The sequence below is a fragment of the Equus asinus genome, chromosome 5 (genome assembly GCF_041296235.1).
Source record: "Equus asinus isolate D_3611 breed Donkey chromosome 5, EquAss-T2T_v2, whole genome shotgun sequence".
NCBI lineage: Eukaryota > Metazoa > Chordata > Mammalia > Perissodactyla > Equidae > Equus > Equus asinus.
Genome location: NC_091794.1, coordinates 101,938,276 through 101,950,990, shown reverse-complemented (window position 1 = coordinate 101,950,990; position 12,715 = coordinate 101,938,276). Strand labels below are relative to the sequence as shown.

Here is a 12,715-nt window from a genome sequence, read left to right as displayed (position 1 = left end):
CCAGGAATCTTAATTTTTTTAACAAGCACCACAGCTAATGCAAGTTCATAAAACTATTAGTACTTGTAAAACTTAACCTTATGTTCTCTTTTAAAGTATTCCCATTCCTTAAATAGTTTATTGAGCAATAGTTTAAAATATGGCTAATGCAACTTCCAGAAATATATAAAATACTATACTAGGACATCTTAGAGATTATGAAGCAACTGAACCCTTATTTTACAAATGAGGAAACAGGTCAGAAAACTTAAGTGACTTCCTTAAGGTCACGCTGTCAATTAGCAGCAAAAGAGAATCTGTATCTTCTGTCTTTCAGCTCAGTGCTCCTTCTAATACACCACACCAAAATCTATTTTTAAAAATCAGCAGTAACACACTACTTATTGATGTCCATCAAGAGGTAACTAGTTGAACAAATCTGGCACACCCACACAACGAAGCTGTGGAAACGATTAAGTATTATCTCTATTCCAACATGGCATGGTCGCCAAGAATAAGTGAAAAGAGAAAAAGGCTGAACAGGGTACATAACATGGCAACCTTTTGTGTAAGAAAGGCTAAAAAAGAATATATGTAGATATTTGCCTATTTTTGCAAAAAGAAACACTGAAAAGATAAACCAGAAATTAATAAAAATTAAGAAGAGGATGAGCCAAGCACCAGCCATGTGGTACATCCTAGCAATTCCTTCTCATGGTCCCGGCTCTGAAAGTGGCGGCAGTGCTTGAGGTGGTAACCCCTTCGCCACGTTCTTTAACAGTTCCAGTAACATCATCCATCCCTTTTCTTCCCCCAGCTCTTGAGGTAATAGTTTCACCCTACAGTTATTAATCTCTAAGTTACCCTAACCTACTTTTTTTTTGCGCTTTCAGTCTTGCAACATACATATAACCAATTTCACATTTTAAATCTCCTCTATTTGATACATCATATATATTTTCCATTTTCTTGACTGGATCCTGACAGAATATTCTAAGGATAAAAAGAATCACAAAGAAATCTTAAATTCACCTCAGTAATTTTGTTAGTAGTAATACAGATACTATATTTTTAAAACTTATATATACTGTAGGTTAAAGCAAATGTGAATAGCACTAAAAACCAAGATTTTCAGTTTAAGAAGAGACAAATACAAAATCTAAAGGAAAAAAAACCATCATATGTTCAAATTAAAGTGGAAATATCAATATGAAGTTTTGATTTCTAAAAATCATATGTTCTAGCTCTGCCCATCGAAAGGATCTAGAAATAATGAAGACCCAGTAACACGAGCATTCCTAGCACTCAGATCTTAGTTTCTACTAATGATGTTCCCTGTACAAGAAACTAAGTCTTCCTAGAAAAATGACTGATGTCAGGTCACAGACAGCAAGAGTACAAGGTGAACTTGGTATTATCTTGTGACAGAAAACAACCTAAAGACCAATGCGGGTATGTCAAAAGGACAACATGAGCTTGAAGAGACTGATACCAGCCAAAGTTCAGCATCAAGAAGACTAATGGCTGTAATTAAGTGTAAGATAATGAATAAATAAAAATTCATGTGCCTAGAGTGATACAGAAAATAGCAAAGAAACTCATTTGCTACCACGGAGGTGACTATTCTTTACTAAGAAAATTTACAATGAAAAGGAAAGAATTAAACACCCTGCCTTATTAGGAGAGAATTTCAGTAGCTCATTCTCAGTTGATGGTATCTTGCCAACTGATAAATGTGGAACAATCATCATCATCATCCTTTTGCAACCTCCAATGAAACAACTGATTCAGGCAAGATCATTAATGGATGCTAGAACCAACAGGTGAAAGATGGTTGAGGAACAGCATAACTGCATTGTGTTAAATTTCCACCCCACAGATTACTTGATCACTGTAAAGGGAAATCTTTACAGTGGAAAGATCTAGGACTTTCACTTAACCAAGTGATGAAATTTAACACAATTATAACAAAAAAATCTGACATCAAGTGTGATACAATATGAGTACACAGTATCACAAAGGAGTGCAAATACGAACATAATCAAGCCTTCAGACTTGTCTTAAAAGGCAATAAAAGAAAGGAGTTACATGATACAAGGAAACACTGAGACAAATCATGCATGTGGAAGAGTCTACCAGAGAACCAGACTGGTCTCTTCAAAAAGTCAACAACATTGAGGGAAAGAAAAGAAAAGAGGGGTGGGGGTTGCTTTGATGAAGCAGCAAAAGCTAAATAACAGTCAAATGCAATTTGGGAAACCTGACTGGATCCTGGTTCCTACTTTAGTCCTCTGGACTTGCTGTTTCCTCTGTTCCCTAAACTTAGCATTAAACATCCTGCCTTGCGTCTTTGAGCCTGAACATCACCTTCTCACTGAGGCCTTCTCCTAGCCACCCAATCTCAGTGAGTCTTCCCCTCTGTGCCATGTCATTATCACATCACCCTGTTTTAATTTCTTCAGATAGTGCTTATTACTGTCTGAAATTTTGTTCACTCATAAATTGCTTTCCCCAATCTCAAATGTAGGATCCAGGAAATTAGAGACCTTGCCTATTTTGTCCACTGTATCCCTAATACCTTGAACCACGCCTAGCACATCGGAGCACTCAATAAACGTCTGCTGAATGAATGGACCAATGGACAAAAAGGCAAGAAAGATTCAACAGACACCTGGGATCACACAATGCCTCAGAAAGCTCATGAGGAACACCAACCCATAAAAATCAAACGTCTACAGTGAATGACTATTTGAGTGCCTAATTTGTAAACACTAAATGTGCCTACGAGGCACTAAAAATATTACATAAGAATTATACTGCCTGATATACCCCTTTTAAGCTACTTGGCAGGAATCAATTAGCACGATAACTTTCTTTTGGGATCTTAACTTTAACCTAATTGCAGAAGGGCAGCAGTGGTTAATGGCAGAGCACACAGGACGTACTCTACAGAGCCGCGCAGAGTAGCTAAACGAAAAAAATGCCTCCTACCTAGGAAGATGAATGTTCCAGCTGTAGAAATGAACATGATATACATGAGAGGCAGTGAGACCAGCCTGGTTGGAACACTCTGCATGATGGGTGCCACGGAAAATAAGACTGGAAAGGAACAATGAGGGCCATACGGAGAACTTCAAAGATAAGTAGGGGAGCTCGGCAATAATGAGGTACCACAGGTTCTTGATCAGAGAAGAAACATTCAGATAGTAGTCCTTTAAGACTGATCTGTCATAATACTGTCACCTCAATCTTTTTTTTTAAGATTTTATTTTTTCCTTCTTCTCCCAAAGCCCCCCGGTACACAGTTGTATATTTTTGGTTGCAGGTCCTTCTAGTCGTGGCACGTCGAATGCCACTTCAGCACGGCTTGATGAGCGGTGCTAGGTCTGTGCCCAGGATATGAACTGGCAAAACCCTGGGCCGCTGAAGCAGAGGGCACAAACACCCAATTGGCCACAGTGCTGGCCCCCTGTCACCTTAATCTTAACCATTTCCAAAGATTACCAAAGAGAAAAATTCAAATAATAGCAGCTACTGCTTATTGAGTGTTTACCATGTGTTAGGCATTTAGTCAAATATTTTACACATATTATGAGGTAGGAATTGTAATTCCCATTTTGAAGATGTGAGAGACTGAGATCATACAAGTAGCAAATGGCAGAGTCCTGGCAATAACTAAATAATAAAGTCCCAGCGAAGAACTGTAATACTAATTCAGGCTGCCTTCAGCTCATGAAAGCCTGGTCTAGCATCATGGCAGCAAACACAATGAGGAAAAGAGAAATCTGAGGGATGCTGAGGAAGGTAATACAGAACTACATGGCAGAATACAAGAGATGAAGAAGAGTATAAAAAAGTGATTCCCAGAGTTATGGTCTATGAGACCAGACCAAAATTATTCTACCTACAGAAATGTGAATACTGAGAAGGGCATTTGGTTAGTGAAGGTTTCTGTCTTAAGGGAGGAGAGAGATGAAATAAAGGACTCAGTTGTGAACACTCAGACAGCTGAGTTAGAAGACATGCTCTATAAAGTCCCTGGAAAACCCAGAGGCATAAAAGAAAGATCACATCTAGATGGGTTTCAGAGACATCAGGGCAGTGGTGTCAAATGAAGCCATGAATAAGCCCAGTTCTCCAATCAAGGATAGAAAGAGAAGCACATGGGAAAAAAGAAAACATATTCTTGCTACAGGACAAGTATGCCACTGGGAGTACACTATAAGGAAGTCAGGAGATAAGTTCCCCTGCTACATGTAACAAACTGTCACAATACAGAAAAAGAAACCGATTCTATAGAATACTTTAGTCTAGTTCTGGTGTAAGCTGTCAGCTTCACCCAAAAGGAAAAAGACCTTCTCATTTTATTTATTATTGAGAGAAAGGAGACAGTACTGATAACCACTTATAGCGAACATTCTAAGTGACTGACAACTAAACATTAACTAAAAGTCATCAAATTAAAATCATACAGTGCTTCTTATCCCAGTTTACAAAATAAAAACAAAAGCTTTATCACTCTGAAGTTGTCACCACTTAGTAATCTGAGATATTTTAATTGCAGCTGCAATGTTTGTCTTTGTTGTCTGTGCGTATGACTCACTCTCAGAAAGGTTCTCCCAACACTGTTGGATTTTTGAGAATGCAGAACCCAGAAGTGGGCCATACTGTGTGGGAAGTGTCATGACAATGAATGAATAAAAAGGGAAAAGAACTTATGACAGAATTTTTTAACTTTTTATAAAAAGAAAGTCACTCTCAAAAGGCAGATTTTTCTGCAAAATAATAGGAAAGGTTGGGGAAAGCCATCCTGGCTCTGCCTTCCTGATCTCAAGCCTTCCTCGATTCCCTTGGTTGGATTCGAAGCACTTTCTACACTACAATATATTTAACTGGTTTCCTTGTCTGGCTCCCCAGTCAGACTGCAGGCAACTTGAGACCAAAAGCCATCTTAACTTAGAATCATTAGTATCTACTTCCCCAAATGCCCAGCACATAAAGGGCCTTCGATAGGTGTTTTCATAAAATTGATTATTCAGTAAACCATCTTACATTTGCCTTTTATTTTATAAAGTACTTTCACAAACATTACCTCTTTTGATCCACATAACAATCTTGTGAAGTAGGAAGGGCATTATTTAACCAAATGGCTTCTGGTTTTATGAAGAGTTAACTCACTGACTAAAACAACCCTGAAAATCACAAAGATAATCACATTTTTGTTCCTCTTTGAGATAACTTCTGGGGACCTCAATATCCTTCTAAAACCCAGCGGTTTTGCTAGCATTTTCTATGCTTGCTCTTCATAATAGATAGGAATCATACAGCTCTGAATCTTACAGAAAGGTTTTAACTACATAAAGCAATGTTAGATGAAGGCTCTTCTAGAAATCAGACATTAAGAAACAGCCTAAGCTATTTTCTCCTGACCTTGTTCTTTTTATGATTCTGAGAAGGTAAGGAATTGCAAAAGGCAAAATGCTGGAGAGTGAATGATGTCATGGATGTCACGAACTTGCATCAATACCTGATGATGATTTAGCACAACAATGCAACACATTATGCCAAGAAGCAGAATGTCAAACTACCAGGATGTTCCACTGCATTAATTTCAAGACTCTTTATTAGCAAATTGAAATGTACAGGGGCTCTCCAATTTAATACAACAGAGAAGTTGTTGGTCCAGGTTTACGTCCCTAGCAAAGTCACTAAGAAAATCTACAAATCTCCACGGAAAAGACTTTAAGAAAAGGAAAAAATGGTCAAAAGATTAGCTAACATTAAACTAAACAGTTGCCATTTTAATACTTAAAAGCTTTTTTGAAGGAGACAAAACACCCGTAACTCGACGCAGACTGAGTAATATATTTATACTGGGCTCGTCAAAAACAAACAGTTACAGGGTATAAAATGACAACATATGATAGAAAGGGCACCCAATCAGATTATACACGTGAATATGACCAAAGTTAGGAGTTTGATACAGAGCATCTCTATTCACTGTAAAAGCTACTGACTGAATTTTAAATGTTCAATTCTAAATGATGATTATTTCCTCTCAAATTTTCCTTGTCCCCTTAAACCCACGATGGCATCATTCTTAAGCACAAGCAAAACTAATTTAAGTTACAAAAGGTATTTAGTGTGTCCAAACCAAAGCCATCGCCTCAACAATTCCCCACAGCAGAATTCCAACTGAAGCCATCATTCCTCAAGGAAAAGACCACAAGGCTTCAAACCGGCTTTCCTACGTGAGAGAAACTAAATCAAAGTCTCCAAATTAGAATTTGAACAATCACAAAAAAAGTTGTTCTCAAAAAGGAATAAGCATAGCTGAACGGCCCTGCTAGCAAATGAGACCTGGTAACGTGTCTGAATCTTCACCCAGAGGAATTGGAATCACACCAGAGAAAAGTCCAAAGACTCTGGCAATTGAGAAACAAAGCTTTTACTTTCCTAATAAAATCAGATTTAACAAACAAAAGCAATTGGCTATTCTGAATCTTAGCAACCCAAAGGTTTCAAACGAAACGAGGACTTCGTTAGTACGAAGTTACTCTGCAGAGACTATCAAGATCTCAAAATTGTTTTCAATTCCTTTACAAATTCGTCCGCACCCTCCACCGTTCCCTTTGCACAAACAATTCTCACCAGAAGCCTTCCACAGTCACAACGTGGACTGCTGTCTCAACGAAGGAGATCCGCAGTTCCCACTTCCCGGGGGCACACTCAAAAAGCTAAGGGGCAGGAAAGCCTGCTTGTGTTTTATTTTTAAAGCCAATTCCAAAACCTTGCCTTTGCAGCTGCAGCTTCAGAGATGCTGGCCCCTCGCCGCAGCCTCTATTTTGGAGGGCACCGCACTCCGGCTCCTCTCGCGGCGTTAAAGATTCGGGGGCGGGGTGAAAGATTATCTGACACCCCTACAGCCATCCCTGCCCTGGTCGCACACCCCTTCGTGGCCCCTGTGAGGGGACGAGAACCGCCCTCCTTGAGGAGAGGGGCCGGGTCCACTCCCATCCCAAGAGCAAGCTGGAAAGGGGCTCTCCTCCACCCTGCTCAACCCGGGGACGCCGAGGATGACGACAGCCAGGCCCCCAGCCAGCCGGCCCCGACCCTCGCGCGGGCAGCAGGGCCTGCGCGGCCCCGGGGCGCCCACTGCCCCCTGCGAGCCCCGGCCATAGAGGGCAGAGGCGCCGGCTCCCCACCGCGGCCCGGGAAGGGGAGAGGCCTCACCTGGCCCAGCCCGCGCCACGCTCTCGGGTTCGCTCCGCTGGCGACGGCGGGGAAGGAGCCGGGGACACGGCCGGAGCAGAGGCGCCCCGCCTCAGGCCTCGCTTGCCGCACTCGACACTCCTCACCGACGGCGGGACCTGGAGCCGCCCGGAGCCGCCATCTTCCTCCACTCAAACACCGCCGCCGCCACCACCGCCGCAGCTGCTCTTCTGGCCGGGAGAAGACAGCACAGATCGCGCATGCGCCAGGGCCCGGCGCGGAGGACACGCGCGCGCAGTCACGTCAACGCGACGGGCTCGCGCGGGGCGGCCTAGATGTGGCGCCATGTTGGGAAGGGAAGTGGTCCGGGGCGGAGATTCTCCCGAGTTTGGAACGCCGATTGGGAGAGCGAAGCTGGAGTAAGGAAACGTCGGTCTTCCGCGCCTGCCTTCCTTGGGTCCCTAGTGCCGACCGCAGAGCTGCACTGCCTGGGGCAACTGGGCAAATTTGCCAATGACTGGGGATTCTGGTAGACCTTTGGCCAGGAAGTAGCTCATTTGTACCCCCGCGGCCCTGTGACCACCAGGGAGGGCTGTGGCGGATGAAAGTGCTCTTGGATGTGAACTGAAGGAGGGAAACTCAGTGCCTTGGTTGTACAAGCGACACCTCCCTTAACTGAGCAACCTCTGTGTGACTTGTTACTAGCTCCATTTTGAGATGAGGAAACTGAGGCCAGAGAAGCATCAGTCGTTTTCCCAGGCCACACATCTCGGGGGTGGGGAGAGAGCCGGGCAGAATTTGAGCTCAGGCGAGTCTGGTTCCCAAGCTCCCGTACTTCCCACTGTCACTATCACCAGGTGGTGGGTTCCAGCAAAATCCCCCTTTCATGGGAGCAGGCTGGTGTGTAGATGAAAACCTTCATGAACTCATCCGTACTGCATGAAATGCCAGAGATTCATAGTCCAAGGGCTTCAGTCTTCACCCCTTGCACCTAAAACTGAAGCAACCTTGAGCTGCCAGCCCACCGCTCTGGATAAAGTGGGCCTTCTGGGATATCTCTTGGGACATCGGGCTGCGTCCAAAACCAAGTCTCCTCTCAAGTTGGTAGGGCAAGGCTGTATTGAAAACATTTGGGTCAGCCTCACTCTAGAAAGCACTAGATCTGTGTTCCTCAAACTTGAATAATGCAGAGACACCTCAGAATTCACTCACGGAATCTCTGTATGAGAAACACTAGTTTAAGAAACTCGTCTTTCTTTTTTTTTTTTTTTTTGAGAAAGATCAGCCCTGAGCTAGCATCTGCTGCCAATCCTCCTCTTTTTGCTAAGAAAGACTGGCCTTGAGCTAACATCTGTGCCCATCTTCCTCTACTTTATAAGTGGGACGCCTACCACAGCATGGCTTGACTAGTGGTGCCATGTCTGCACCCGGGATCCGAACCGTCAAACCCTGGCCACTGAAGTGGAGCGTGCGAACTTAACTGCTGCGCCACAGGGCCGCCCCGAAACTTAAGTCTTTCAGTTAGGAAATGTCACTGCAAAAGAGAAACTTGGCGATTATAACTGGTAAAAGAAATATTTAAAAAGCCCAAGCTTAAAAATTGTCATCCAACTTGTCACCAATCCTGCTACCCCCCCAAAATACCCTATAGAGCTCAATATTAGAAACACTGGACCAGCTATTAAGTGCTTCCTTTTAAAAATGCACGTTTCAGGGCCCACTTTAGACTTTTTCTAAAGCTCTGTAGGGATTCTGATGCCTAGAAGGGTTGGGAACTGCTGGATCACAGAACAGGTTCAATTACAGAAACCACTCCGCTGTGAGTCTCCTAGCTCGAAGACAGCTGGGATTCTTGCCTGTTTTGTTCACGACTTTACCACCTAATATAGAGACTGGCACACAGTGGGCACTCAACTGGGAATTTGACAACCAAGAAGGCACTCAGTCAATAAATATTTAGTAAGCACCTACTATGTGCCAAACCATTGATATGTATAGTAATATATTTTTAAATAAAACTAAGTCCCTGCCCTCAGGGAGGGTCCCTGTAGTCTACTGGGAGAGACAGACAATAAACAAGTAAATAAGCTAATATAAAATTATGAATTGTGATAAGTACAAAAGTATCATTATTAAGATTAAATCTTCAATAATAATCACAGTTGATGTTTACTGTGTACTCTTATTATGTACCAAACACTGCTAGTAGGTGCTATTATTCTGCTTATTTTGCAGATGATGAAACTGAAGCTCACAGGGATCACAACCCCGTGGTCACAGGCAGGGTTTGAACCCAGGTGGTCTACTTCATAGCCTGTGCTATTGAACTCTACACAAGGTTGCTTCTGACAAAGAGGAAGAGGTAAGATTGAGGCCAGTTTATATGTGGTCTAAAATATCAGGAGGAAAACGAGATATGACCTCCTAGGTCATGGAGCTTTGGGGGCAGGAAGGAGATGTAATGACAATGGTGTTTTAGAATAATGTCTGCAGTGTGGAGGCCATTGGGGCATGATTGGAGACCAGAAGACAAGGGATGAGGCTAGGATGAGAGGTGGCTGTCACCTCTCTAATAAGTATAAATGAAAAGTTAGTTTTCCTTGAGTCTGTCCCAATAATCAATTACTGAAATTCATTTTTCATGTATGTACTTATTTAGAATAAGTAAACTATGCACATGGAACAACATTCAAAAGGTACAAAAGGGTATTTAATAAAAATTAAGTCCATCCTACCAGTTCCCCAACTACCTGGTAAACCTCTCTCCTCCACCAAGGTGACTACTGTTACAAGTGCCTTATTATCTTCCCAGAGATGCGTACAACACACACACACATACAAAGATAAATAAATAAACATACAAATAGCAGCAAACTACACACACTGTTCTGTACCTTGCTTTTTTCTTTTTTTTAACTTAAATAGTTCCTTGAGATCACTCAATGTCAGCATATTTAGGACCATCTAAATTTTGTTAACAAATTGCATTCCAGGGGCCAGCCTGTGGCATAGTGGTTAAGTTCTGCGTGCTCTGCTTTGGCGGTGGAGGTTCACAGGTTCAAATCCCAGGCATGAACCTATACCACTCATCAGCCATGCTGAGGCAGCAACCCACATACAAAATAGAGGAAGATTGGCACAGATGTTAACTCAGGGCTAATCTTCCTCAAGCAAAAAATAAAAAAAGGAAAAGAGGAAGATTGGCAACAGATGTTAGCTCAGGGCAAATCTCCCTCACCAAAAAAACAACAAAAAAAATTGCATTCTATTCCTTTGTATGGATGTACCATATATTTTTTAAACAAGTCCTCTAGTAATGGACGTTTAATTTATTTCCATCCTTTTTTGATTATAAAAAAATAACAGTGAATATCCTTGTACTTTTGTTATTTGCATATGAACAAATGTATCTACAGGGAAATTTCCTAGAAATGCAACTGCTGGGTCAAAAGGCATGTACATTTTAAATATTTGTAAGTTGCCATTTATTTCTTAACACAGTTGTCCATGTAGCCTCAGCTTGTGCTTCGGTTGGAAAGTTTTATCTCCCTATGAGCTTTGCTCCTGTGTTCCCATCACACGTCAGGGTGTTTAACGTGGTATATCAAAAGTGCCTGCAGTCAGGATTGCAGGTCTCTAAGCCCCAGACATGAATGCTGCATCAAACACATTTCACAAGAGACCACCTCATGCTTGAGGGTCTCTGCCAATAGCTGTGTATGCCACTGCCTCAACTTTTTGGGGTTTCCCCCTAGAGGAAGAAACCACCACCACTTCCTCAGTTTTACAGCTTACTTGGTCCCATCCTCTCGTTTTACAGTTGAGGAAGGGACTTGCCCAAGGTCACAAGGGACCTTTGATTAACTACGGCTGACCTCCTGATTGTTCATTTGGTGGAGCGAAAGCTATTTCCTTTGCAGCATCTTGAAATGATCTCCAAGATCTCTATCTTTGTGGTCTCCCGGAAAATTCAGTCCCAGGAAAGCCTAATTCCTTTGTTGGGGCTCAGAGCCAAATATAATCAAATTGTAAGAAACTATCTCCCTCTGCTGGCAACATGCTATAACTACAAAGACTAAAACTAGAGTTGGATCTATGGAAAATTAATCCTGCCTCAAGAGTGAGACTTAAGTGCTGTCTGATAGTCTCATCCACCATGCTGTCACCAAGGCTCAGTCAGGATAATTCACTTAAAAGAATGGTTCACGGGAGAATATACTTAAAGTAAATATCGTTCCAGAGAGTGAACAATGATGCGGGGTCGGTGAGCGGAGGAGTCGAAAGAAAGATTTCTTGGACTCTCAAGGTCTGGCAGTAGTGCTCTTTTATTTAGAGAATAGTGTGGAATAGCATGGGGACAGGACCCATGGGCAGTAAAGAGCTGCTGCATGGGGACAGGACCCATGGGCAGTCAGAGCTCCTGCTGCTGCCCCGAGTTGAGGGTTAGGGCTAAATTTATAAGGCATGGGTACGTGACTTATTTTTACTGGAAAAAGAAAAGATGATGTAAAAAGTCGTTAAATGATTTCAGTGCAGATGGGGTCTGGTTATTGTGCGGTCATATAACTTTAGATACGAATCTAGTCATATAGATCGGCATGCAGGTGAGGATGCCCTGGGCTTCTCCCTGGGGCAGCCCTAATTCATACCATAAAAATCCACCAGGTAATATAGTTCGGCATGTAGGCCAGGTCACCTTGGGCTTCTCTAGCTGGGGCAGCCTTAATCCACATCAAACAAGACAAAATCTTTCATGTTTGAAGTTGGTCAGGCTGTTAACAGAATTAGTTGTATTTTAGACATAGAGAATTTGAGCCGCTAGTGGCATATCCATGTGGAGATGCCAATAAGAAACTTAGAGGTATGACTCGGAAAGAGCAGGTCAGTTCAGGGCTGGAAGTCAAATTTAGGAGTCTTTAGTATACATTGGGTAGCTTATAACATGAGCATCTAGGTAAGACCAGTGGACTGAGGACAGACCTAGAGATGAATGATATTTCAGACAGGAAGTCAGGAAACCAGAGAATTAGTAAGCATCTCACTTTAATTTCTAAATAAAGACTAGTAACATTCAACACATGACTGCAATTTATAATAATAATAATCATTAGGAATACAAGTTGCAAGGTTTCACGACAGGAAGCTGTTACTTCAGAAAGATTAATGACATACTCGAAACATGAGAAAAAATCTATTCCAATTCAGATAACTTTATTATAGCAGCCAAATGCAACACTGTTGAATGGCGTATTTTTAATGATGACAGGCCTATAGGAACATGTCAGTGAGAAGAAAAACATGTGGTGTTTGCTTTTTCCCCTGCTTTTCTGTTTTGGGGGGGGAAAAGGATGATTAAGAGAGATGAGAATTATGAATCTTCTTAAGGCAGACAAAACACCTCCGTAATGATAATAGCTAACCGTTAGAACTCTTACTATGGGTCAAGTGCTGTTATAAGCTTTTCAGCATAGTAACTCGTTTAATCCTTACAATCTACCTTCGAAGCAGCTACTATTATTATTAT

General features: G+C 42.1%; 1 protein-coding gene across 2 annotated transcripts in view; it reads right to left on the bottom strand.

Moving 5' to 3' along the window:
• FBXO42 (F-box protein 42) overlaps window positions 1–7,449 on the bottom strand; it is an 88,202-nt gene extending 80,753 nt beyond the window's left edge. Inside the window, exon 1 of one of the 2 annotated variants that reach the window (XM_070510965.1) lies at window positions 7,213–7,449. The gene's annotated coding sequence lies outside the window, so the exon portion shown is untranslated. The remainder of the gene's footprint in view (window positions 1–7,212) is intronic. The other variant, XM_014836199.3, reaches the window with a different exon arrangement.
• Between the last annotated feature and the right edge of the window lie 5,266 nt (window positions 7,450–12,715).